This window comes from Cimex lectularius, unplaced genomic scaffold, assembly GCF_000648675.2.
Source record: "Cimex lectularius strain Harlan isolate CLEC.00 unplaced genomic scaffold, Clec_2.1 scaffold242, whole genome shotgun sequence".
Lineage (NCBI taxonomy): Eukaryota > Metazoa > Arthropoda > Insecta > Hemiptera > Cimicidae > Cimex > Cimex lectularius.
In genome coordinates, this window is record NW_019392935.1 from 430,278 (window position 1) to 457,746 (window position 27,469).

The 27,469-nt window shown below is 35.4% G+C and overlaps 1 protein-coding gene and 1 pseudogene across 2 annotated transcripts in view; both read right to left on the reverse strand.

Annotated features, from left to right (window-relative positions):
• Positions 1-27,469, reverse strand: part of LOC106671210 (hemicentin-1-like) — a 283,989-nt gene that overhangs the window by 163,080 nt on the left and 93,440 nt on the right. The window lies entirely within an intron of this gene.
• On the reverse strand, positions 10,481-10,647 carry LOC112127879 (annotated as a pseudogene).

Consider the following 27,469-nt stretch of genomic DNA (forward strand, 5'->3'; position numbering starts at 1 on the left):
GCCTTTTATGTCAAAGACTGTGCTAGGTCTCATTTTAAAAATTTTTACGTTGAATAAGTAGATTTTTTTAAAGATGTTTTCCTAGTTTCAGCCATTCATCAGTAAATTCGCGAAAATGTTAATTTTTGCAATTTTTACAAAATATTCAAATCGAACTGCGGAGCCATGAAATCGTATTTGGAGGGGCGCTGTATAGCAATCGATAGGAAATTTTAATAAGGTTTCAATTGGTCCACTTTGCCCGATTCCTCAACCGTTTTCGAGTTATTCGAACTTTTTAGGCAAAAACGTGGAGTTTTACGTGCTCATGGGAAAAAACCAATCACTCTCTCTCTCCCGATTTAAAATTATTCCTTTGACACAACGGAACGTAAATAGAATATAAGAACGATATTGCGAAAAGGAAATAATTATTCTAGCCCAAATTTGAGCTTTCCATTTTGCAATTAGTAAATGCCATTCCTGTAGATTTTTTATTTCAGAACGGTTCAGTTCAAAACTGGAAAAAACGAAGAATCTTGTGTCAAAATTCTATAGATAAGAAATCTTATTTTTTATATTTACCGGCATCTCTGAGAGCACTGAGTGTAAAAAGTAAAATATCTTCCCACATATAACCCGTATCTCGTTGGTTGTATCATAATTAACTCGGTTTCGGCGTAGAGTGTCGAATTTACTTTGGAAATAATGCTTCGCCGCACTATGTTGCTTTATGGTTCCTCTCACTTACCTTATCATAGACACTCCCCCGTCTCGTCCCGCATCGCCTTTAACATCCCTGGAGCGAGCTTGCCCCATCCTATCACACGACTAACCTACTACCCAAACTTATTTTATCTCCCCTCTAGATATAATGTTAGAAACAACAATGAATACTCAAATATATTCCGGCCGTAAACTACAACCGCTTTCATTTTATATAAATATACTTGGTATCTTCGGTACAAAGTTTCACGTTTACTATCTAACCAGAAGAGAATTTATAAGTACTTGCTTGGAAGATTGACGATTGGGTTCATATATTTCTTTCTCTCTACTTCGTTATCTCGATACTATAAAAATTCCTGTGTTTCAAGTGTCCCTGAGGGCAATGCTGACTTTATCAAGGTTTATTAAATGCCAAAAATAACTGTTTGACCATTTTCGCTTAGAGATATGTTGAGCTGATTTTTGTGATTATAGGAGATAGAGATAATTAATAAGAGCAGAAGATTAATAAACATTCGACCAAAATAGTTTTACTAAAATACTATTTAGACAAAACAGATTTGCCAAATAATACTACTTACATTATTTAAAACCACAGCAAAGATTTATATGTGGTGGCAACTCCCTTTATTTTCTGATAACTACTCAACCTAGAAAAAAACATTTAATTTATTTACGGTGCCGTTACGGTGGTTAAGGGCCTATTTATAAATATAAAGCCAGGGGAGCCGAACAATTACATGCGATTAAAAGAGAAAATCGCAAAGAAAGAAGAACCATCAACTTTGCATGAATCCTCGTTCAATCGCACACTTCAAGCAATGCCGTACGATGCCACGCGAGTAAAAAACGAAATCGTAACAGAAAAGCGCTATCGTTGACTTTTCATGAATCTTCGGGCTACCTGTTTACACTTCGAGCGATACCGCTCGAGCAGAAAACGAAATCGCAAACAAAGAAGATGTCATTGGTTTTGCATGGATCATCGTTCAACCTCTCTACATTACTAGCGATGCCGTGAGATACTGCGCGAGTACAAAAGAAATTGCAAAGAAAGGAACTGCCATTGGCTTTGCATGAATCATCGTTCAACCGCACACTTCAGGCGATGCCGTGCGATGCCATGCGTGTACAAAACGAAATCGCAACAGAAAAGCGCTATCATTGACATTTCATGAATCTTCGTGCTACCTGTTCTAGCGATACCGCTTCGAGCAATACCGCGGGAGTAGAAAACGAAATCGCAAACAAAGAAGATGCCATTGGATTTGGATGAATCATCGTTCAACCGCACACTTCAAGCGATCCGCCCTATGCCACGCGTGTACAAAACGAAATCGCAACAGAAAAGAGCTATCATTTGACGTTTCATGGATCTTCGTGCTACCTGTTTAAACTTCGAGCGATACCGCTCCAGTGCTAGAAGAAATCGCAAAGAAAGGAGCTGCCATTGACTTTCTGTGGATCAGCGTGCAACCTGTTTACACTTTGAGCAATGCCGCTCGAGTAGACAACGAAATCGCAAACAAAGAAGATGTCATTGGTTTTGGATGGATCATCGTTCAACCTCTCTACATTACTAGCGATGCCGTGCGATACTGCGCAAGTACAAAAGAAATTGCAAAGAAAGGAGCTGCCATTGGCTTTGCATGAATCATCATTCAACCGCACTCTTCAGGCGATGCCGTGAGATGCCACGCGTGTACAAAACGAAATCGCAACAGAAAAGAGCTATCATTGACGTTTCATGGATCTTCGTGCTACCTATTTACACTTCGAGCAATGCCGCGCGAGTAGAAAACGAAATCGCAAACAAAGAAGATGCCATTGGATTTGGATGAATCATCGTTCAACCGCACACTTCAAGCGATCCGCCCTATGCCACACGAGTCGAAAACGAAATCGCAACAGAAAAGCGCTATCATTGACTTTTCATGGATCTTCGTGCTACCTGTTTACACTTCGAGCGATACCGCGCGAATTCTGGAAGAAATCGCAGACAAAGGAGGCGCCATTGGCTTTGCATGGATCAGGTACTTGTTTACACTTTCAGCGATAGTGTGATTCCGAGCGTGTAGATGGTGCACTAGAAATAAAACAGCAGTAAGTTACACTTCATTGATCGGCGTGTGGCCTGTTTACATTTCATCAATCAGTTTGCGGTTCATAGATCGGACGATCTTTATGTACTTTTCTCTACTAACTGAACGTTGAAAATTATTAATTTTGATGACGACTCGGATTACGAAGAAATAAATATAAATTTATATGAAAAATAAATTAAAAATACGTAAAATGATGAGTAGAATGTAAACCAGCTAGAATAGACGGAATCTATAAAATCGTTGAGGCTTCTTAATTTAGAAAACAGTGAAGCACATGGATACAAATAATCAACAAAAATGGATGGGTAATAACATTCGAATGCCTCTGTTACCTATTACCTTATCCTTCGAAGCTACCTCACTGACCAGTACTTCCGAGTCATTGAAGGATCGGCGTCTTCCCCAAACCACCTTCTCCTTGGTGTTCCGCAGGGCAGTATTCTGGCGCCCGTACTGTACCAAGTGTACACGGCAGACCTCCCATCCCATCCTCAAACTACCACTGTAACCTTTGCAGACGATTCAGCGATCCTTTCAAGCAATTCTGATCCAGTCATTTCCACTCGAAACCTTCAAGAACACCTCACACTACTGGAATCATAGTGTAAAAAAAAGACTTAAATTCAACCCAGAAAAATCCACCCACATAACCTTCACCCTCCGCAAAAGATCCCTCCTCCAGTCTACTTCAATCAAATACCTCTCCCAATTGCGGACAAGGTGCACTACCTAGGACTATACATTGACAAACGTCTGACGTGGAATCCCCACACACGACTGAAACGGCAAGAAGTTATGAAACGTTACAGAGCACTTTCACGACTTCTTGACAGACGTTCTAACCTACCTCTCTTAAACAAAAGACTATTTTATATCACCCTAGTGAAGCCAATATGGACTTATGGACTGGAAGTGTGGGGTTCAGCCAAACATTCCAATATCCTACGCATCCAAAGAGCCCAATCCATCATCCTCAGAAAAATCCTTAATGCTCCCTTTTATGTGTCCAACGACACTACCCATAAAGAGCTAAATATTCCTTTTGTCCAAGATGTAATCCACTCCCGTTACCAAAAATTTTTCACAAACCTCCCAAACACTATAAATACTCAAATTCAAATCCTCTCATCCCGACGAATTCCTTCCAACCCTCTTCGCCGACTAAAAATACGATGGCCACGGGATCTTCTATCCAGTGACAATTGATAAAGAATAGTTAGGAGTACTACCAGTGGGTAGTTTCTCCACTCTTGTTTTCTTAATGATTTAATTCATACATTATTACTAGATACCAAAATGCAGGTAGTTGTAATATTATACAATAAAAAGCAAAAAAAAAGCTTCTGTAATCGCTTTTTGTACCTTTAACCAGAAGGCTATGTCTCAAACTTCCAATTTATTTCTCTCCACCAATAAAAGAGATGGATGGTTGAGTGCAAAAGGAACTGTTTCGGAGACAAAACTAGTCGAACTTTCAGACTCAACTATTATGGTACACGACATTAGTACAGTATTTTTTCAACCAGTCCAGAAATGAAAATTAGACGAACAATACGATTTCAACCAACGCCCGATTTTTCTATTTCATTTTTTTTTCAATAATTCGACCATTTATTCAACGAATTTTCTTGTAAAAAACAACTCAATTTTGAACTTTGCTATAGTAAATGTGCCGACTATAAATAAATGTGAATAGATATTAGATAAATCACGAATAAAATAAAAAACAAATCTTTTACGATTTTATTGTATACGTTTTATGATAATAGATAAAAAAAAGGGTATAAAAGGATGGTCTAAAAACGCAAATCGTTTTATTGCCGAACTTTCGGTGATTATATCACCATTATGATGATCGAGATATGATCACCGAAAGCTCGGCAATATAACGATTTGCGTCTGTTAGAGCATCCTTTCATCCCTTTTCTTTATCTACTTCCCCGATTGTTAGTATGTGTAGAAAAACAACTTGTACTGCAAAGATATTAATTGTTGACATGAAGTAAGCCGAAATCAGTTCAATTCGTGTTTCATATTTATTAGCTACTAGTACTCTAAGTACACTTTATTTACAAGATTATGCTGAATATCCCCCGCATATTGCAAATTTACTATTTATAGAGGAAGTGAATCAACGACTTCCCAACAGCCGCTTGATTTTTACGGATGGTTCGATAATAAGTGGCAATGTCGGATGTGCTATTTACGACCCTACACGTCTACAATAGAAATTCTGTAGTAAAATTACGCTTCCTTCAATGATGTCTATATTCTCCGCAGAAATGTATGCTTTGTTAAAAGCCTTGGATTATATTGCCACAATAGAAGGAACTGAGTTTTGTATATTGACAGATAGCAAAAGCTCGGTTTCTCAAATCCATAATTTTTCTCCTAAGGCTAAATGTGACTACCTGTTGACGGAAATANAGGGCAAAGTAAAAAAAAAAAAAAAAAAAAATTTATTAGAAAATTATGGAAAAAGGTTTAATAATCGTCATTGTGTCCTTTTGATTTGACGCGTACAAACTAAAAAAATAAAGCTATTTGAGAAAAAGTATTTTCTATGTATGGCGAAAGGGGAAGAAAGTATGTAAAGGGAATGGGGAAAAACTGTTGTCACTTTTTAACTTAAAGTAGTTTTAATACCTTGTTTTTCGTTTCAATCGTTCTTCTATTTTGACGTCTGAAAATCATCAAAGACAACGAATTTTATATAAATGATCACGTCGTCATGTTAGCGGACCCAGTTTGCTTTCGGATTATGCGTGTATTATTATGGATGAAATTCCTCATCGCAGCTGCAAAACTTTCACCATTTTTTCACCCATTACCCGCCCGATTGATACGTTCATAAGGTAGGAGAAAGTTTTATCAAAATTGGGGGATTTCCCTGAGCAAGCTTGAAAAGGTTTGGATCGATTGATCGCTGGGGAACGGGTTGGAAGCCCCTTGAAAACGATCGCAATATTCATAGGGCGATCTAATAAATCCGAGGTTCACAGCCTTGCCTTAAATAAGGTTCGAAGGACCCCTCTCGGCGAGGCCTGTTCCCAGAGGGCATTCCCAAGAATGAAGAGTTATTAAGAAATATGCTAACAATAATGTTCTGATCGGCTCGTGATTTCAGCTAATTCACGTGCCCAAAAACAGTCTATCTTCGCATATTCAACAAAAATTCCATCTTATAAATTGACAAATCAAATGCAACTTTGAACGTTTTTTTAGATCGTTTTTAAACTATTGGGTTGTCCGGAAAATAATGCAGGATTTTGGTATTAAACAAAAAAAAAAGAAACTAGTTACTTTAAAGCAATGTTCTTTAATCAAAATAATTTCCCATACTCTCAATACATTTCTCCCAACGTGTTGGTAACTTATTAATTCCGTCTGAGTAGAATTCAGAATTTTTAGAATTGATAAAGTCAATAAATGCATTTTCCAGTTCCGTTTGATTTTTGAATATTATGTGTTGTAAGTAGTGGTCCAGGTGTCTAAAAAAATGGTAGTCAGTAGGCGAGAGGTCCGGAGAGTAGGGTGGGTGAGGCAAAGTTTCATAGCCAAGCTCCAATAATTTTTGTGACGTTACACGTGACACATGTGGTCGAGCGTTGTCATGCAACAAAATGGGCCCTTTCCGATTGACCAAAGAGGGCTTCATTACTGCCAATTTCTGATGCATGGTATTAATTTGGTTACAGTATGATTCAGCATTGATGGTTTCGCCAGGATTTAAGAAGCTGTAGTGTATTAAACCAAATGAAGCCCACCATACCGTAACCATTACCTTTTTTTGATGAGTTGGGGGCTTTGGAAAATGTATTGGAGCTTCTCCTTTGTCGAGCCACTGTCCAGAACGTCTAGTGTTATCGTAGAGAATCCACTTTTCGTCACATGTAACAATTCTGGCCAGAAATGGGTCATTTTTGTTTCGACAAAGAAGTGATGCACAAACATCAAAGCGCTGATTTTTTTGGCGATCGTTTAATGAGTGTGGAACCCAATTTTCGAGTTTTTTCACTTTTCCAATCGCCTTGAGGTGGTCAGCGACGGTCGTTTTACTGACTTTGAGTTGCTCTGCAAGTTCTCGAACAGTTGTTTTGGGGTTTTCTTCCACCACTGATCGCAGAACATCATCATTAAGAGAGGAAGGCCTTCCACGACCTTCTTCATCTTCAAGGCTGAAATCTCCCTCCCGAAATTTTTTAAACCACCTTTGCACAGTGCACTCATTAACACAACCCTCGCCCCAGACTTGGTTAATGTTTCTAGCCGTTTGGGCTCCGCTTCGGCCGAGTTTAAACTCGTAAAAGAAAATCGTACGAAATTCTCGCTTTGACATTATAAGGATGACTGAATTATTTCCAAGTAGCGGAATGCTACAGAGGTAAACAAACAATATCATTTGGAAGAGGATTAATAAGTGTTGACATTCATACAAATGAGTAATCCTGTAAACGTAAACAGAATATTTTATATAGATTTTTTTTAATGAAAACTTAAAATCCTGCATTATTTTCCGGACAACCCGATAAGATGTGAAAAATATGAATTTATACAATGCTAGAAACTTTAGAATCAATCAAAGTATTCGTACTCACTCTAAAAGTTTGTTTTCTGTGTTGATATGTCATTATTGTGTGTCGTGTTGAGATATTGATGTTTTATGTCTATATACGTTGGATTTCGAAGGAGTTGGGAAGGAAGTTTGTATGATGTGATGATGATGTATGTTATCGATATTGAATTTAATAAATGATATTAGCGTATATCATCACCACATCATACAAAACATATAACACAACTGAATATTCAGAAATCGTGAGATGCGTTCTGGTGTGATGTAGGTTTCAGAAAAACGTTTTCTTTATCATGCAAACGTTTCGATCTTTATTGACATCATCTTCAGGGCCTGGGATTTATAAACATTGTTTAAATTATACAAATACATATAAGATGTACAATACAACAGTTCTAGCGTTGTATAAATTCATTTTTCCACATTTTACACATAGGTCCTGAAGATGATCTCAATAAAGATCGAATGGTTGGCACGATAAAGAAAATGTTTTTCTAAAACGTACGTCACACCGGATCGCATCTCACGATTTCCGAATAATTATAGATACGAGTACTGATAGAAAAAGAACAAGGCTAAAGAGATTCCACGCGATTCGAAACTGAAATTGCAAAGAAAGGAGCTGTCATTGACTTTACGTGGAACAGCGTGCGACCTTTTTACACTTCAAGCGATGCCGTGCGATTCAGAGCGATTAGGAACTGAAATAGCGAAGAATGGTGCTGTCAATTACTTTCCATAGTTGATCGTAGAACCTGTTTACATTTCAAGAGATGCCGTCCGATGATGCGCGATTAGAAGCTGAAATCTCAAATATAATAGCTGACATTGACTTGCATGAATCAGTCTGCATCCTGTTTAACTTTCGTGCGATTCCGCGCTAGTCTATGGAAAAATCGCAAATGAAGGACGTGTCATTAACTTTTCATAGATCAGCATGCAACCTGTATACACTGCCAGCGATTCCCCGCGATTTAGAAGATGGTACGGTGACTCGTTTCAAATTTATGACAATTTATATGTCACATGGGTTATATTAAATCAGAGCTTTCTTGGATTGAGGGAAACGAACATCAACTTTGTTTCTTGCCAAAGAAATATTTTAACATACTTTCCTACATCGTTACCCATTGAAATATGCGCATAATTTTTCACATATACATTGGACCATGTAAAGTACATTGTTCGTTTGTTAAATTACAACCTGAACTACCATTCAGATAAACAGGGAATATTATGAAATAAACAAAAACAAGAAGATGAAATGTGGTAGATTGAATCGAAAACTATATGAACAACACTTTCTGCACGTTTTTATAATTTATTACCCCTTAGAAGTAATCAATTTGCTGGTATCAACACTTTCGTATGTAAATGATTTGGTCTTACTTTTTTGTATTTTGTGTGACGTTGATTAAATTCATTAGAGTTCGTGGGTTCGAATCCCGCTCGTGACACTGAATTTATTAGGTCAACCAATACTTTTCACAAAGATTAACTAATTGAAAAGAAGTTATTTGGTCAATCGGACAAGAAACTCTAATGAATTTAATAAGTAAAAATGAAGCATGTCTTCACTCAAGCTCTCCGTGGCCATTTCATTTGTCGCCGAGAATCGAATAGATTACACGATATTTGAAAAATGTCAAAAAGGAGGGAAAATTCAAAGGTGGGGTTGAGATGGGAAGTTGGTGTCCGAGTGGATCGAGGTCACGAAAGCTCAAGTGGTTAGAGCAGCGGCTTATTTAGCCGAAGGTCGTGGGTTCGAATCTCGCTCGTGACACTGACATTTTTTATCTCGGCCAATACCTTTCATAAAGATAATATTTAATTTTATGACCAGCTATATATTTTATTATTTTTGAATAGGGTGTTTTTAAAAAATCTATTATCTGTCAATGTTTGTGAATATAGTAATGGCAATGAGACATGAAAGCATAAAATTGATGACGTTGTAAAAGTTAATATATCAATTGACAATCCATATAATTCGTCTACTCTCTGGCATTTTAGCGTAATTTAACATGAATGCGTTAAATGGCCATTAATGAACTTCTTGAGAGCCAGGTGCAATTGAATCCACTCGGGATAACATTATTGCTCTTCAATCCTGATTGCATCATTGATCGATTAAAGCACTCGCCGACATCACAGTCGACTCGAATCACTTTCAATTTAAATTCTAGGTTAGCTCATCAGGACATGCACGCTTTTTGTACATTTATGAAGATATGCAAAAGAGTCGAAACAGAAGACTATTTTGGAGTTAATCTTTCAGTTCTTTTAGCCTGGAGAATATTTTTTTTTACCCAGTCAAGTTTGTTTTAGATTCTTTGAGGGTTTGAGATAACTGGTAATTTTTTCCCTTAAATTTGAACTTTTTCAAGCTCAATTTAAAAACTTATAAACTTTTAACCGTTTTGGCGAACTTTCCAAGAATTAGGCTAATTAAAATTTCAACTCTTTTAAGAGACTTTGAGTAAAAGAAATTCTTAATAAAGCGTTATTCTTATTTTATATTTAGCAAAGCCACGGAAAGTGATCAACATCTGATTGCTGACATAACACGGAAGGCTGTATGGTTCGGTTATGCTGATATTTAAACGTAGGTAAAAATCTAAAGTTTGCGTGGCCAACATCGCACATCAATCAAAACATTCAATTAGGGAATTGTGTGCAGCTTTCTTGAAAAAAAAATCTCCCTCCAACATCTTGGTGACATTTTGTTTAGTCGACCAGCCATTTATTTTAATTACTTTGTATTATATGCTCAAATATATCGTATTATTCAACATAATTGCACATAATTTAGCTGATTTTACGCTTTTAAGTATGTTATTATTTTATATCATATAAATTATTTATTCTATGAAATTTTTTGAAACAAATCAATGTGTTCAAATAAATCCATAGATAAAATATTAATGTGGTCACATTTTAAAGTATTAGATTAGGTACAAGTATAAGTTTATAGATTAGCATCGAATCTACATGTCTCGCCAAAAGTATGATCTTAGGCATTCTTCCCTGTCTTCCCTTCGTCAAGATTGAGGGTTTATTTTTCGTTCGTACCTGCCTATTACTAAGGTACTAGGCTTACCGGTCGCCCAGGGGTGCCCAGCAACCCTAGGAGTATGTGTGGTGATTAGTAAACGTACAATTCTGCGATAAAAGCATCTCGTACAAAATTAAGTAGACAAATAGAAAAATAAGAACAGATACTACACTTTGATCTTAGCCAAAAGGCCGAGAAGCGATCTTACTATCTTTCCAAAATAGTAGCCCTGGAAGTCGTTAGTCGTGGTGCATTGCGGTTTGAACGTTGGAATAGCTTGTGTAGAGATCTATCATGTGACTCATCATTTTCTTTCTATAAATACTTGAATGACTGGCCTTTGCAGTTTAAGGAAATTATAACAAAACTGAGTGTCAATTTCAGTGAAGAACTTCGTGAACAGGTCAGATCAACCTCGCGTTTTTTATTCTATAAGGAAATTTACCAAGATGATTTTAATATGTTTAACCTATCTAAGGACAGGTCTTAAGGTTTGTTATTGGTCGAGTTAAGGTGGTATTCAAAATCAGAGGAGATATGCTTTATCTCAAGGGTGCAACTTTTCGGGCTGTAGAAAATGTAATTTGTTCATTATGCAATGACCAGATTAAAGAAGACATAGTGCATTTTATTGCAAAATGCACTATCCTATCGGAGATTCGGCTTCTCCATCTAAATTTTGCTAAATCAAATGAGACACAGGTTATTGACTTACTGCTTAATGATTAAAATTTAATCAAATGTGCTCGCCACGCTTGGCACTGTCGCCAGGAATTAATATTAGAATTTAATTTTTAAATATTTTAAAGCTTTGTCATTCTAAATTGCTGGCTCAAATAATTTATATATCTATACTTATTGTAAATTAAACGAAGAACAAAAATTATGTTTTATAATGTATGTTAGTAATTAATGTAATTATTAAAAATTAAATTATCAATTGTAATATTTATTTAAGGATTAATTTTTTTTTGTACTTTTTTCTCTGTGTCGACGAAAAATTTAAGTCAAATGTAAATCGACCTCCGCCAGACGGACCCTCCATGCCGTAAATTTACTTTAAATTATATATTATGTAATGTTTATACCGTTCCTTTTTTTGCAATAAAAGTATATTATTATTATTATTACAATTAATTAAGGTTTTTAATTGAGATAAAAAATCAATGTCACGAGCGGGATTCGAAAAATGGCAAAAAGGAGGGAAAACACAAAAGGTGGGGTTGACATAGGAAGTTGGTGTCCGAGTGGATCGAGGTCACGATAGCTCAAGTGGTAGAGCAGCGGCGTATCTAGCCGAAGATCGTGGGTTCGAATCCCGCTCGTGCCATTGACTTTTTATCTCAATTAAAAACCTTGATTAATTGTAATATATTAATTGGTCAACGGACCACGAAATTAATGAATTTAAATTATTATTATTATTATTATTGTTAATAGAAAAATAAATAAATAAATGCTAAAATAAATAGAATAATACCTAAACATTACCCTGTTCGCGCTAAGCAATAGTTCTGCAATTTATAAGCCCTGAAACAAGTCGTTTCTTTTGTCAATACGTTCAAGCCAGGTGGCCAGTTTTTTGGGAATCGAGGCTTTTAGTTTTCCATTTCTTTATTTTGACAAGAGGGCATATGAAAATTTCGTAGGCTACAACTCTTCTATTCCTATTGGAAAATTTTAGCCACGATAATCGACTTTCCGTCTTTTATTTGCCTATTTGATGATTTCTAACGTAAGCGATGACATGCAATGCGTGTGAAGATGTCCTGTAGGCCTTTATGTAGATTAAGAAGTACCTTGGCTTTGTTCGATAATATTTCTATTATAGAATTAGGGGTTAGTCCCCAGTTCACTTTTGCAAACCCTCTTGTTTGGGAGAAGACGAAAAAATTAATAATTTATTGCATAGTTGATTTTGCAATTTACGATTGATAATTTTGTTGGAGTCTGATTGTTAACATAATTTATGACTAAACTGTTAGTTAATGATTATTTGGAGATCGTGAGATGTGAGAGAAATTGTGTTGGTGTTCAAAATTGTGGGTAACCATTGTAGTATGATTTTGTTTGTGTTTTTTCCAATCATACATATGTTGCTTTACCCTATTATCCCGATATTGGGAGGTAATACCGATGTAAGTTGCCGGACAATTTAAAATATTGATTTTGTAAATTACATCAGATTTATTTGTTATTGGTGTGGAAAAAAAGTGTGTGAATTGTTTTATAGGCCCTGAAGATGATCTCAATAAAGACCGAAACGTTGGCACGATAGAGAAAGTTTTTCTATAACTACGTCACTCCAGACGGAATCTCACGATCTTCAAATGATAAAAACTATGTTGGCTTACAGTTGCAGTGTGATTATGTTTGTAAAATTTCTCCTCATTAAATGCTGGTCATAGTACTTCAAAACAGTTATATTAAATTAAATCCAAGACGATTGAAGCGAAAGCGGCCCCGAGATTTCTCATTGTGTGAAGACTGAACAACATATCAGTGTGAAGGAGTGTTACCACTGGGCAAATTCTCCTACAAGAGGCTCAAATGATAATTCAACATGTACGAACATATTTACTTAATACATCACTTGTATTGGGTTGTCCGGAAAATAATGCAGGATTTTGGTATTAAACAAAAAAAAAGAAACTAGTTACTTTAAAGCAATGTTCTTTAATCAAAATAATTTCCCATACTCTCAATACATTTCTCCCAACGTGTTGGTAACTTATTAATTCCGTCTGAGTAGAATTCAGAATTTTTAGAATTGATAAAGTCAATAAATGCATTTTCCAGTTCCGTTTGATTTTTGAATATTATGTGTTGTAAGTAGTGGTCCAGGTGTCTAAAAAAATGGTAGTCAGTAGGCGAGAGGTCCGGAGAGTAGGGTGGGTGAGGCAAAGTTTCATAGCCAAGCTCCAATAATTTTTGTGACGTTACACGTGACACATGTGGTCGAGCGTTGTCATGCAACAAAATGGGCCCTTTCCGATTGACCAAAGAGGGCTTCATTACTGCCAATTTCTGATGCATGGTATTAATTTGGTTACAGTATGATTCAGCATTGATGGTTTCGCCAGGATTTAAGAAGCTGTAGTGTATTAAACCAAATGAAGCCCACCATACCGTAACCATTACCTTTTTTTGATGAGTTGGGGGCTTTGGAAAATGTATTGGAGCTTCTCCTTTGTCGAGCCACTGTCCAGAACGTCTAGTGTTATCGTAGAGAATCCACTTTTCGTCACATGTAACAATTCTGGCCAGAAATGGGTCATTTTTGTTTCGACAAAGAAGTGATGCACAAACATCAAAGCGCTGATTTTTTTGGCGATCGTTTAATGAGTGTGGAACCCAATTTTCGAGTTTTTTCACTTTTCCAATCGCCTTGAGGTGGTCAGCGACGGTCGTTTTACTGACTTTGAGTTGCTCTGCAAGTTCTCGAACAGTTGTTTTGGGGTTTTCTTCCACCACTGATCGCAGAACATCATCATTAAGAGAGGAAGGCCTTCCACGACCTTCTTCATCTTCAAGGCTGAAATCTCCCTCCCGAAATTTTTTAAACCACCTTTGCACAGTGCACTCATTAACACAACCCTCGCCCCAGACTTGGTTAATGTTTCTAGCCGTTTGGGCTCCGCTTCGGCCGAGTTTAAACTCGTAAAAGAAAATCGTACGAAATTCTCGCTTTGACATTATAAGGATGACTGAATTATTTCCAAGTAGCGGAATGCTACAGAGGTAAACAAACAATATCATTTGGAAGAGGATTAATAAGTGTTGACATTCATACAAATGAGTAATCCTGTAAACGTAAACAGAATATTTTATATAGATTTTTTTTAATGAAAACTTAAAATCCTGCATTATTTTCCGGACAACCAATAGTTGTAAATACCAAATAAATGTAATAATAAAAACAATCACTTCCTACATACATTTGTATAATTTCAACAATGTTTATACATCCCAGGCCCTGAAGATGATCACAATAAAGGTCGAAACGTTGGCACGATAAAGAAAATGTTTTTCTAAAACCTTCCTCTCACCAGACCGCATCTCCCGATCTCGGAATAATCATTAACACGTTAATAATTAGATTTAAAATGCAACGTATATAAACATAAAACATCAATATATCATACACAACACGACAGACAATAATGACACATCTACACAGAAAACAAATACTTTGAGTGCGTACAGATATTTTGATTGAATCTGAAATTTCTAGCATTATATGAATTCATTTTTTTCCACATCCTACATGTATTTGTCAAATTTAAACAATGTTTATAAATCCCAGGCCCTGAAGATGATCTCAATAAAACTCGAAACATTGACAGTATAAAGAAAATGTTTTTCTAAACCTTACGTCACATCAGATTGCATCTCACGATCTCCAAATAATCAATAACTATGAATAAAAGTGAATTATGTATGTAAAAATATTTTCAAGTGGAACTATTTTTCCATATGATTTTAGAAGAAAGCTTAGGAGATGAAAAGTTAAGTCCAGCTTACTAATTTCTTCACAGTATGATGGCTTACGAACAGTGTTTTATCGTTTTGAGGCGTTGCAGTTTTTGTTTCCATTGAACGTTTTTATTCATTACTTAAAAAAGATGAAAATTTTATGTATTTTTGAACGCCTTAAACAGAAAGTTAATTTAAAAAAAATCAAATATCGATTTGCCAGCAAATGTTGAATATACTATGCATCTTGGATGTTGATCGTCCGGCTTTTACAGATCGTGGCTATCGGTAAATTTCTTACTGTCGGTTTAAACCGGTGCTGCCGATGGAGGAAAGGGCCATTTCTAAATTTACTATAGGGCCTCTTGGAAAAAGGGGGGAGAAGACGGTGATTTAAGCCCTATGAGCTGGGCACACAAAGAGCATCTTTGTCGGGGGACATAATGTTGTTGGAAGCCCCGATCAGTGATCCTAGAAGATTTTTCTCCCCTTCCTCCTCTTCCAGTAGGGGTTGATACATCAGTCAAGTTGTTTGATCTGCACACCGGCCCTAATCCTGCCGATAGCCTTTTCTGCCTGAGCACAACGCAATTATTGTTCTCCATTTACAAGAGCTGAAAGGGAAAACGACTTTTTGTATTTCAATCGAAGCCGGGAACAGGACTCAAATTTTTCAACGTAATACTCAACACAAATATTCTTCCTCTTTGATTATCTATGAACTTAAAGAGGAATCAGAAAAATATTTAATTTGATGTATTTTTTATTTGTCGAACAGCTTAGTTGATTTTAACTACTCAACATCAATTTTCCTAGCCAAACTCCATGTATGGTTAAGAAATATAGTTTTTTTATTCAAAGTAATCTTTTCTTCAAAGCACTAAAAAAATTTAGAAGACTATTTGAAAATAAGACAAGCATGTAGAGTAAAATTTATGTATATTTTGAGATATTTAAATAAAGTTTCTTATTTATTTAAAAAAAAATTTAATATTTAATCTGATTTGGTTTTTAATTTTCATTTATTTTCATATGACCTTACAAAAATTCGATTGTTTTTTATTTAAAAAATATTCACAAATAAACTAGAATTTTATTTTAGATGATTATAGTTCATACCAACTACACGGTTTATTTTTTATACTGCTTTAAAGAAAGGGTTAATTTGAAAGAATAAAATTATACATAAAACGGGATTCAAAAGGTGCACAAATATAAGGCTTTTTCCTATCAAATTAACCTTTTTAATTATATTCAATTAATTAAGGTTTTTAGTTGAGATAAAAAATTGAGTGTCACGAGCGGGATTCGAACCCACTACCTTCGGCTTGATACGCCGCTACTCTACCAGCTGTTGTGACTTCGTCACGTCATAGTAGTGATACCTCAAGTGGTAGAGTAGGAGCGTATCAAGCCGAAGGTCGTGGGTTCGAATCCCGCTCGTGTCACTGACTTTTTTATCTCAACTAAAAACCTTAATTAATTGAATATAATTAAATAGGTTAATTTGATAAGGAAAAGCCTTATTTTTGTGCACTTTTTGAATCCCGTTTTATGTGTAATTTTATTATATAACCTTTTGAATTTTCCCTTCTTTTTGCCATTTTTCAAATGTCGTGTAATCGGGTTGGATTCTCGACGACAAATGAAATGGCCACGGAGAGCTTTGTGAAGTATACTTCATTTTTCTATAATCATTAAATTCACTAATTTCGTGGTCCGCTTGACCAATTAATATATTACAATTAATTAAGGTTTTTAGTTGAGATGAAAAATGGCAAAAAGGAGGGAAAATTCAAAGGTGCCGTTGAGATGGGAAGTTGGTGTCCGAGTAGATCGAGGTCACGATAGCTCAAGTGGTAGAGCAGCGGCGTATCAAGCCAAAGATCGTGGGTTCGAATCCCGCTCGTGTCATTGGCTTTTCTATCTCAACTAAAAACCTTAATTAATTGTAATCTATTATTAAAAAAATGTACCTACACGATTTTTTATTTTGTCTCACAATCAAAAGTAAGACTTAAAAAAATCGGCTAGTTTTAATTCGTTTTTTTAACATAAAATTATTATTATTTTTTAGTGGGTCGCAACAGCAGAGGTCATATACACCCTCAGGGTGCCGGTGTTTTTGAAAAAAAAAGCCCATTTGTAAGTATGTCGGGTTCGAATACAGTGCCGCTGGATTCGAACTCGCGACCTTTACCTTACAGTGATGAGCGCTGTGTCAACGCCTAAACCGTTGTGGCCACCGACGCTCCCAATTATTATTATTATCTAAGTAGATATTGAATTATTAAATGCAAGGACAATTAACAAGATGAAAAGAGCTGTTAGGAGAGGATAAAAGGCCTCCTGGTTTCATGATCCCGACTAGGGGTAAATGTAAAATAATAAAATTATTCAATTACGGATTTGATATAATTTCGGTTCTCATTTGCAGGAGGGGTTGTCATCTTCGAGGGGCGGAAATTACACGGTACTGCCCTGCCTTCTTCGGCCCTTTCGCCTTTTCGTCCTTTCATAATAATTTTCGTGGCCTCTTTGGTAACGCTTGTTTGAAAGTCGCAACATTTGAATTGAAACACAATGAAGTTTTTGAAGTGATACGAATCTATGAAATTCATCGTTTTTCATTTTTTCGTAATAAAAAAAATCAAATAAAAAGGGTTAACCAGATCATGCAGGACATTGTTTGCTACTCTCCCTATTCGTATTAGGAATGAATACTTCATTCGAAGAGGTAACAACATTTCAAATAGATCGTCCAAAATAAACATATTTTGCGATATATTGAGAATGATGTAATTAAATTATTGTATTAGATTTTTTCCAATTTTGCCAAAAAATCATAAAAATACAATATGCAATTAAATGCGATTAGAATTTTTCATATTTCCATTCGCCCTGAGATGTTATATTTCTGAATGCGGCTAATCAATTGTTCTCTTGATCTTTGCTTTTCATTTATAATTTTAAATTTCAAATTAACAGTTTTAAATTCAAATTAGCCCGCTTTAAATTCAAATTAACGCTTTTTAATTTAAAATGGACTATTTCTTTAAAGCATTAAAAAACTTAGGAGGAGGTATGAAATATGAGCCTGTAAAGTAAAATTCCCGCACATTTACGATTTTATAAATATAAAATAATTCACTTTTTAAAATATCATACAATATTCTTCTTAGAATTTGAGATAAAATAATATAAAACTAAATATAAGAACAAATCCATATATGTTTAGCGGTCGTAACTGACCATATTAATTATTTCAATTAATTATTCTTTTCATCTAAGGTCTTGATCAGGATGAAAAAGTCAGGGTCACGAGCGGGATTCGAACCCACGACTTTCAGCTCAATACGCCGCTGCTATAACGACTTGAGCTATTGTGACTAACAGTGTGGGTTCGAGTCCTGCTCGTGTCACTAACTTTTTCATCTCAGTCAAGACCTTATATAAAAAGAATAATTAATTGAAATAAAAACAAATGTTTTTCTATTAATTCGATATTTTTAAAAATATGTAATGTAATTAATCAATTTTAATATTTTTTCAATTTAGAGAAAAATCAGTAAAATTCAATGTGCAAATAATTACGATTAAAACGTTTCGTACTTTCATCTCTCTTGAGATGTTATATTTCTGAATTTCGTTAATAAATTATTATTTCTTGATCTTTGCTTTTCATTTATTAATTTTCACAATTGATTTCAAGAACAAATAGTCAAATTTTACCATTAAATTTATTTTTTTCTAATTTTTATTTGTTTAACTAGTGTCGATTAAATTTTATTTAGTTTATAATTGTTGCAAATATCTATGCTTGTGTTTATTATGTAATGAATATTTTGTTTTGTAAAAATATTAAGAATAAACGTATAAATAAATAAATAAAATCTAAATTCTTCAAAACAACAATAAAAACATGTTAACAGGAAACAAACCCTGGAGGAATCGTGTTGTGTCCACCATGCCCAGCAAACAGTCCTATTTCGCCTAAAGGCAGTATATTTGTACGATGGCCCCAATATATATGTAACTTTTCAAAGAACTAGGGAGAATTACATTGAATCTGGTCGGCCAACTATTTTTGGTTTTGTTTACTCTTAATTTTTATTTATTTATTATGATTTTTACAACTATGATTGACTTACCAACGACAGTCTCTCGCATTGAGACAATCTCTCAAAAGATTCACGGCCAATACGCTTCAAAGGATTTCTGAAATTTCTAGGAATGTTTGTGCACGAAAGCTGATGGAAAAATGGATTGGGGTGAACGTTTTAAAGTTTTTTGGATGTTTTGACATCGGGATTTGATAATGTCAAAAAAATTATAATGAAAAAACAATTTTTTTAAATAATTAAAACAGTTAACCCAAAAATTTGTGCTATTGTCATTATACATGGGGGGCCGCGGTAGCCGAGTGGTTAAGGCGTCAGACTCTTGGTTAGTAGATCCCGCGGTCGTGGGTTCGATCCCCACCGTAGCCTCTGGACTTTTCTGACGCCTAAGGGGACCGTTGGCCGCAATTGAATGAAATTGACACGGCACTCATCAATGGAAGGAGCGGGACCGGATCTCAGCGACCCTGAATTTTGACCCAACCCCCTTCAAAAATGAGTTTCTTCGATGGAAGAACACCGGCACAAATTCACATTTGTGTTGCGAGCCCCCAAAAGTGGAGCAAGGGATAAAGTACAACAAGCTGTACAGCTGCAGTGCTCAGGGGAATTCCTCCAGTTTTTGGTTTCCATTGGAGAAAAAAAAAGTATACATAATTTAAAAAATATGACTAACAATTGAAATCGTACATTTGTATTTTAACCCAGAGAAAATTATTAAATCATTTGTTTGACCATCGCATGTTAGGAATCAGAAAGATGTCGAAAATATTCAACCAGGAGAAACGAAAAATCAAAATAGATTGCAATTCAAAAATAAAGGCACGCAATTTTACAACATGAGTTTATGGAAATTCCTTATTGATTTACTGATTTATATAAGCTAAATCTGCACACGTTTGAGCCTATCACTTCTCGCACTTCACCAGCAATTACAGTTTTTGTAATTTACAATAAATTACCGTCAGGCATCGACAATCACCAACCTCGGTTTAATACCTCCAATGGCCGAGGTTCGGCTCTAGGGGCTACAGCTAGGTCATTTCAGCTCCATCCCAATCAGTTCTTAAAAACTATATCCACTCACGCTTAAATACGTTCTTTACATTCCATTCAATCAGAGGTTGAAGGAGTATTCGATATAGCTCCATCACTCTTTACATATGTTATGGGAATTCACGATGTTTGTAAGATGTTAACTCGTGTTAACTTGAATAGAGAAATGTCCAGAAAGATGGTGAACGCCCACTTCTTTTCTTAGCATGTTAAACGTTAATTTGTCCGCAATGCTGCGCGTGGCGATTGGTAGAACCAAAAATAAACCTATAACAGTCCTTGAAGTCTTGTTGTTTGTTTTGCTTTTCTTTTGTGTAAAATTGCAAGATGCCAGAAGTTAATACAAAGAAAAATTAATCAACTCTTTCATTCAAAATGCTATATATGCACGCGAAAAGGACTAACAAATGACACGCTTCAATTCGTGCCGACATTCCTTACTTGTATCCTAAGGTCTAACAGCCTACAACTTTATAGGAAAGGGGATGTATCTATTATGAATGACAGTATAAGGACAGGTCAGAAATTAACAAAATAAATGTATTAGTTTGATTTAATTATTGGGTATTTAAGAATAAAAATACGTGTAAACAAAAAACAGCTGTTAAATTCATGGCTGCCATGTTGCAGGTAGCACGATTTACAACTTGACGGTCGCAATTACACCGTTTTTACTCACGTCAAAGGGCCCAACAAATTGAAAACGTACTATATATAAAATAACCAACGTTAATTGAATAAGTATTTGACACCAATGTTCGGATGTGAATATGAGTAATTGTCCATTATGCAGAAGAAAATGAAAATTGTGAAGTTCGCAATGCAGACAAACCTATAAAAGTTCAGCATTTTAATTTTTGTGTTTCATCACATTACGAAATTATCAAGCCGATATTAGGGGTATTCACGATAGTTTTAGGATGTATAGGCAGACCAGTATGATTGGTAACGTCCACAATACTATATATACCATAATAATATGAAATAAACAATCTAAAATTGTAAGACTCGTGTTAACTCGAATAGACAAATGTCCAGTAAGATCGTGAACGCCCCCGAAAGCATGTTAAATGTTAATTTATTTCGGAATACTGCGCATAGCGATTAGTAGAACCAAAAAGAAAGCTGTGACAGTCCTTGAAGGGTTGTTGTTTGTTTTGGTTTTCTTTTTTGTTAAATTGTAAGTTGTCCGAAGTAAATAAAAAAAAGGAAAATTAATCAACCCTTCCAGCCAAAATAATATCTATGCACCGGAAAAAGTGCTAACCAAAATTGAGTATTCATGCCGACATACCTAACCTGTATCTTAAGGTCTAGGTTACATTCATGGCTGCCATGTGGTAACCTACGCACGCCCTAACGGATAGCAATGTGACTACATTTTCGATCTAACATCTAACATTGGCCTTGGCCTGTTAGATCGAGCCATGTCTAGCCGATTCTTACGAGCCTCACGTCATCATTATTCTCGATCTACAGGACCTAAGGCTTAACAGGGTTAACACAAACATCGTGAATACCCCTACTTACGTATTAAGTAATACCCTAGTTAAGTATTAACTAACATAAATGAAAGTTGACGGAGTACTCTTATTATTCCACCATATGTCTGTCACACTACATATTCACGCAAGTATTATCATTTTATTCTGTCTTTTTCACTTATATTTCTAATTAAATTCTTCTTCTGTATGACGTTTGTCTAAATACATTTATAAATGTGAGTTTTTTCTGCCTGGGTACAACCTCGATTTGGCATAATGATGTAATCAGTAGGTCGATGGAATATAACATCCGTCCCAACAAGATAAAAAATCATCTTCTATGTCTCTCTTATAAACAATTCCGAGATTCATGGAGATGTAGGACAATGCGGTTTGACTGGGCGAGACAGACGGATGTAGGGATCAAGCAACTCAAGCACCCATCGGGCGATTTTTATTTAGAACGCATATTTGTTAAGTCTTGCAAATTTTGAATTTAATTAGACGATTTTGATCATTGATCCTAATCAGATTTGACCATAAGATTGTTATTAGAAGAGCAAAACGAGAAAGTCGACAGGGAACATGTCAGGGACCGCAGTAACCTCGCCGAGGAAGTCAAATTCTTATCTACTTCTTAAATTTTTTTTAAATTCTTAAGCACGGTTGGCGGCATAAAAACACACGTCTGTTTTAGTTTCTAGAAAAATATTCACTAAATATATAAATATAATAAACGTTAGATATTGCCTCAACAATAAAAGTGGGTTACTAAAATATACAACCATCCTCGGATATGTAATATCCATGATAATTCTTTAAAACTGGTTTTGTCTTATTTTTCACGTCATTCATTAAAAATTGGCCTATTTCTAAATGATTATAAAGAAAATCATTAGAGGAAATTTAATTAAAAGTTTACTCCTCGTAAATAGCAGTTCCTTAATAAATTATCACTAGCTAGTGAACCGCAGGGAGGCGGTGGGCGCACCTCAATCGTAAACCTTCTGAAATGAAGGCACTACGAAAGCATAAAACTATCACAAAGATTTACTTTTTGGTTTGGCCATTTTCCACAAGGTTCGCATCATTTTCCATAAAACCCTGCAGGAATGTGAATAAATAAGTTATAGCTTATTTATTTAGTTATTAGATGACTAGAAACCTTTTTTGTTTTGATTGTAATTTCAAACTAGTCCATTTTTCTTTCATATCTAATTTATATTTTGAGGGGTAATGTTTATAGTTATGTTTTAGAGTAGAACAAGAAAAACATCATAGTGTGTACTCTCGAAAAATCGTTGATTGACTTGAAATAGTTTTAAGATATTTTATGGATTTTAAACGGAACAGGACTACTCAGATTCATCAAGCCAAAAATATGGACTTCAGTGGTCTTTTGAACTTGTCTATAGATGCTTTGAAAGATAACTATCGAAAAAAAGATTAGGCTTTCAGGATTCACAAAAATATTCATATGTGATAGTTGGAAAATTGAGAATTTTTTTCGACAAACTCCGACAAAAGTTCAATCATAATGGGGTGGCACATTTAATCCCGCGCGTGTTGTACAATGCGGATTACAACGCAGGAGGGCCAGAGTGAAGAGGTGCTTCATTAACATGTAAAATCAACATTAGTGGATTTGAATTTATGCTATCACAAAATACGTTGCAAATGTGTTCTTAAAAACCCTCCAGAATCTTCAAGAATTAAAATGGTAAATCAGTTTTCCATCAACACCCGAGGAATATTTTTCCCCGAAAATTTGTATTTAGGTTTTTTTTTCTTGAGAACGGGTTAATAGAAATATTAATTTTGTTTCTTGCAAAAGAAATATTTTAACTTACTTTGCTAAGCCGCTCTTTCACAGTCCCTAATGAAGTATGCACATACTTTGTTGCTGTATATAATATACAATTTTTCTTTTACATCCTATCTGTTTAAACATTAAGAAAATAACTAGATGTTTCTGTTGGGAGAAGGTGAGCACTTGTCTTTTGCTGTTTAAATCGGACTGCTAAAATCTCGATAAGTCGACAAGGATAAAAGAAGTTGCAGGAAGGACAGTGAGCTTTTTATTCCCGACACTTGCTATCCAAAGTTGTAGAAAGTCTCTTTCACTTCTCCCCGGTTTCCTCCCTGTTTTATGGCATTCGCTTGAACAATGGAAACACATCTCAATGTTCTTAGATCGGTTCATCCTCCTATGTTCTTCATTAAAGGGACAGAATGATCGAGGTGGTGTAATAAGTTTTAATTAATATATCCTCATAAAGAGCAACTTTTGTGTAATTTCGGATGGATCAAAGTTTATACAGGTTTTTAGACGGGCCTTAATAAGGGTTTATCATGGACGGCAGATGAAAGAAAATTCTTAATCTTTTAATGCCCTTAGAGAAGGCTTTTTATGAATTATCTTTCTAGCGATAACGGGCCCGTTCAAAATATTAACTAAACAAAATTGTAAGAATAAATTTAATTTTACACAATAATTTGAAGTTTACCCGTTGTTGAAATAATCGCGATGAATTTTGGTTGCAACTTGGAGTGATAAAGTTACACAATCAAATATTTGTTTTATTTTTAAAGCTTCAATTGTTTCCTGAAGTTAAAACCAAAAGCTGGAATTTAATGTCCTGTCGGATTAAGGGCGAGTAGGTATGGTAGTTGAGAGGGCTTGAGTTTGGGTTAGGATGGTTGAAATATTGAAAAAAAACTTAAGAAAGCGGGAACGAAACAATTCTTTAAGAAAGGCTGTTGAAAGTAGTTAATAGTTATGTTAGTGATATAAGTTGCTAAAGATATTATATGACTTGGTGGTGAATCTGTCCAAATAGGTGAGCACCTGAGCAGGCTGTTGCCTAAATCGGTGTCAAGAACTCCAAAGCGATGGTTCGAATTTTGGAATTGCGAGAAAAGAAAATGGATTTGATATTAAAAATCACGGATTCTAATTTAAAAAAAAAGAAAACCCCTTAGTTCCTTCGTCGAGCTTTCAAGTAATAAACCCCCTTCATTTTATTCTTCATTGTGTCAAACTTGCATTATAATAGCAAATCATAATTCCTGGAAATGAATTTTAATTTCGTTCCTATTCGTTACATTTAGTATTCCATTCAAAATGAACCAACCAAAGAGCACATTTTTCCGATCAACAGCTAGTTGTACGATTGTTTTATTGAAAGTGGTGGTATTGCGCGTCGTTCATTCTGGTTGGACTCCCAGAAATTTTCAGATAGCCCCGGAGTACATCACAAAACACTTAAGCCGGGAACACATTTACCCGATGCAACACTATGCGACGCTACCCGACTCCTTGCCACTTTTGGTAGGGTGTGCACAACTATCCGACGTTAAGCGCACGCCACGTAGTCACACAGCGTGTATCACAAATCAGTATCACAATCGCAACTGCTCTTTTGTTCTTAATGCACTATTTTGAGCAAAAGAATAAATCGTTAGTTAAATTTAATTATGTTAAATAAAGTTATTCCGGTGTTTTCATAAATTTTCTTCCTAACCATCATAATTAAATAATTTTTATAAAAACTCATGAATTTTTGATTTCGTTTAATTTGGTTTATATTAAAATGAGAATGTTGTAATTAACATAAGGGCAAAATTACATATACATAGTTTGAAATAAAATACAAAAAATATGGGTGTCCTGTTCTGATGCTACTCGTCGAAAATGGTGTAATTTTATGAGCAAAACCATGAAATAAATTGTTAGTTAAATTTTATGAGCAAAACCGTGTAATAAATTGTTTAGTTAAATTCATTATATCAAAAAATGGTATTCGGGTGTTTTGATCAATTTTCTACCAAAACATTACAAATATTTAAAAAAAAAATACAAACTAATGAATTTTTGATCTCGGTTAATTTGGTTTATATTAAAATAAGTATGTTGTAATGAATATAACGATAATAATACATGTAGTTTGAATAAAAATATGAGTGGCCGGTTCTTTTGTCTTTGACTGTACTCGATGCTACCCGACGAAAATCTGGACAGTGGGGATCCCAGAGCGTAGATAGAGTAGCGTTGCATAGCATCGGGCAGATGTGCACGAGGGTAATACAATCTTATGGAAAATTGGACTTTGGATTTGCGTCGCGTAGCATCGGGTAGCGTCGCATAACGTTGCATCGGGTAAGTGTGTTCCCGGCTTTACTCGTGTTGCTCGCAATATGAGCCTTTACGGATCAGTTGCTGTTCCATGACCAAAACCGACTGCGTAATTTCGACCAGGAGCTGAATATTTTACTGTATGTTGGATAAAATATGAATTCCTTTCTCCGAAACGTTGGAAGGATTTCAAGGATTTTGGGTTTTTCAAAAAATAAAATTAGAGATGTACTCCGGACTTACAATTTTAAGCCGTATCGCTCTCCTCTTTTCCAGGGACTTCGGACCTCTGATTATGACAGGCGTCTAGGTTCCTTGCCTATGTCGAAATGCAAATGTCGAATTTTGAGGCTAAAGAAAACGTTCTTCTATACATCCTATGGATTCATGAATCCCATTTAACCTCCAATGGTATACTAAACCGTTGGAATTTTCGTACGTTGGCAGAGGAAAATCCGAGAATTTCGGACCCTTGTCATCATCAGGTGGTTCACAGTATCAACCTTTGATGTGAACTTCATATTTTCAATGGTGTTCAATTCCTCAATTTTTTGAGGGAGGTACCAACACCGTTAGATGATGTTCTTCTGCAACAACGTCAAGCTGATGAATGCCACGCACACTATTCTTTGTAGATGAGACGTTATTTGGATCGTCACTTCCGGGATAGGTGGATAGGACCTCATGGCCCGAACTGTTGCCACCTCGGTCAACCGATTTAACTCTACTTGACTATTTTCTGTGAACCTATTTAAAAAACAGTGTCTACGCTAATCTTAACCCAGGAACCATAGCTGAAGAACTGCGGCAAAGGTTAGAAAACGCTTGTCAAGCCATCTTTCATGGCCCTATCACTCTGAGCACCGGTGAAGATGGTTAAAAAGAGAAACTTTACGCAAGGCAGGGTAGTTTGAAATGAAATGTGATTAATAAATAGCAAACCAAATGGCTGTTTTTTTAAAAACTTTTTGCCATAACTGTCAATTTTTGATCCATCTAAAAACGACGCCTTGTATATTATTTGGTCGATCATTTTTGTCTGCATATTGTTTATTGTTTGGTTTGTCGGATGATTTTCAGCATTCAATGTGTCTGTGAGATTTTGTGGAATCTAAATTCTTTGGGTGGAGTCGGCATTGTTATTTGTTTGTTGGTGTCTTTGGTAGATTAGCTTTGGTTGTTTTTATTGTTCCGTCTGGTCTTTGTGATAGTCGGTCTTTTCTCTTTTTAATAGTTTTGAATGGGTTAATAACAATATAATTTTTTTAATAGAAAAACGGTTCAGATATTTGAAACTTACTAATTTTTTGACTTTTTAATGAAGTTTGCAAATTAAATGTGTTTTTTAGTGATTAAAAAAATAATTTTTTAAAAGCGTTTTTTTATTTTTTATTTAGCTGAAAGATTTTAATTTTCATCCGAAACATCCACCCCCCGGTCATACTTATTTAACACATAGCGTCACCTTTTTGTACAAGTACGCAATTACCATGTAAGGGGAAAAATCAACACAGACCCTCAAAAATCGAATTAAAGCACCCCTAGGTTCTTCCAAACGAGTTTTGCAAGTTAATTATCAAAGTCGTGCGGTATTTATCGTAGGAACGGGTTGCCGAGTCGGCCCGCAAATGAAAAACTGTCGGGGCCTAAAATGATCCTCCAGGGAGGTAAATTTGCCCATTTCTCAACGTTTCTTAGAAAGTTTTCTCAAACGTTCGGCCCGTTTCTGTACCGTGTTCCAACAGCCTGACTC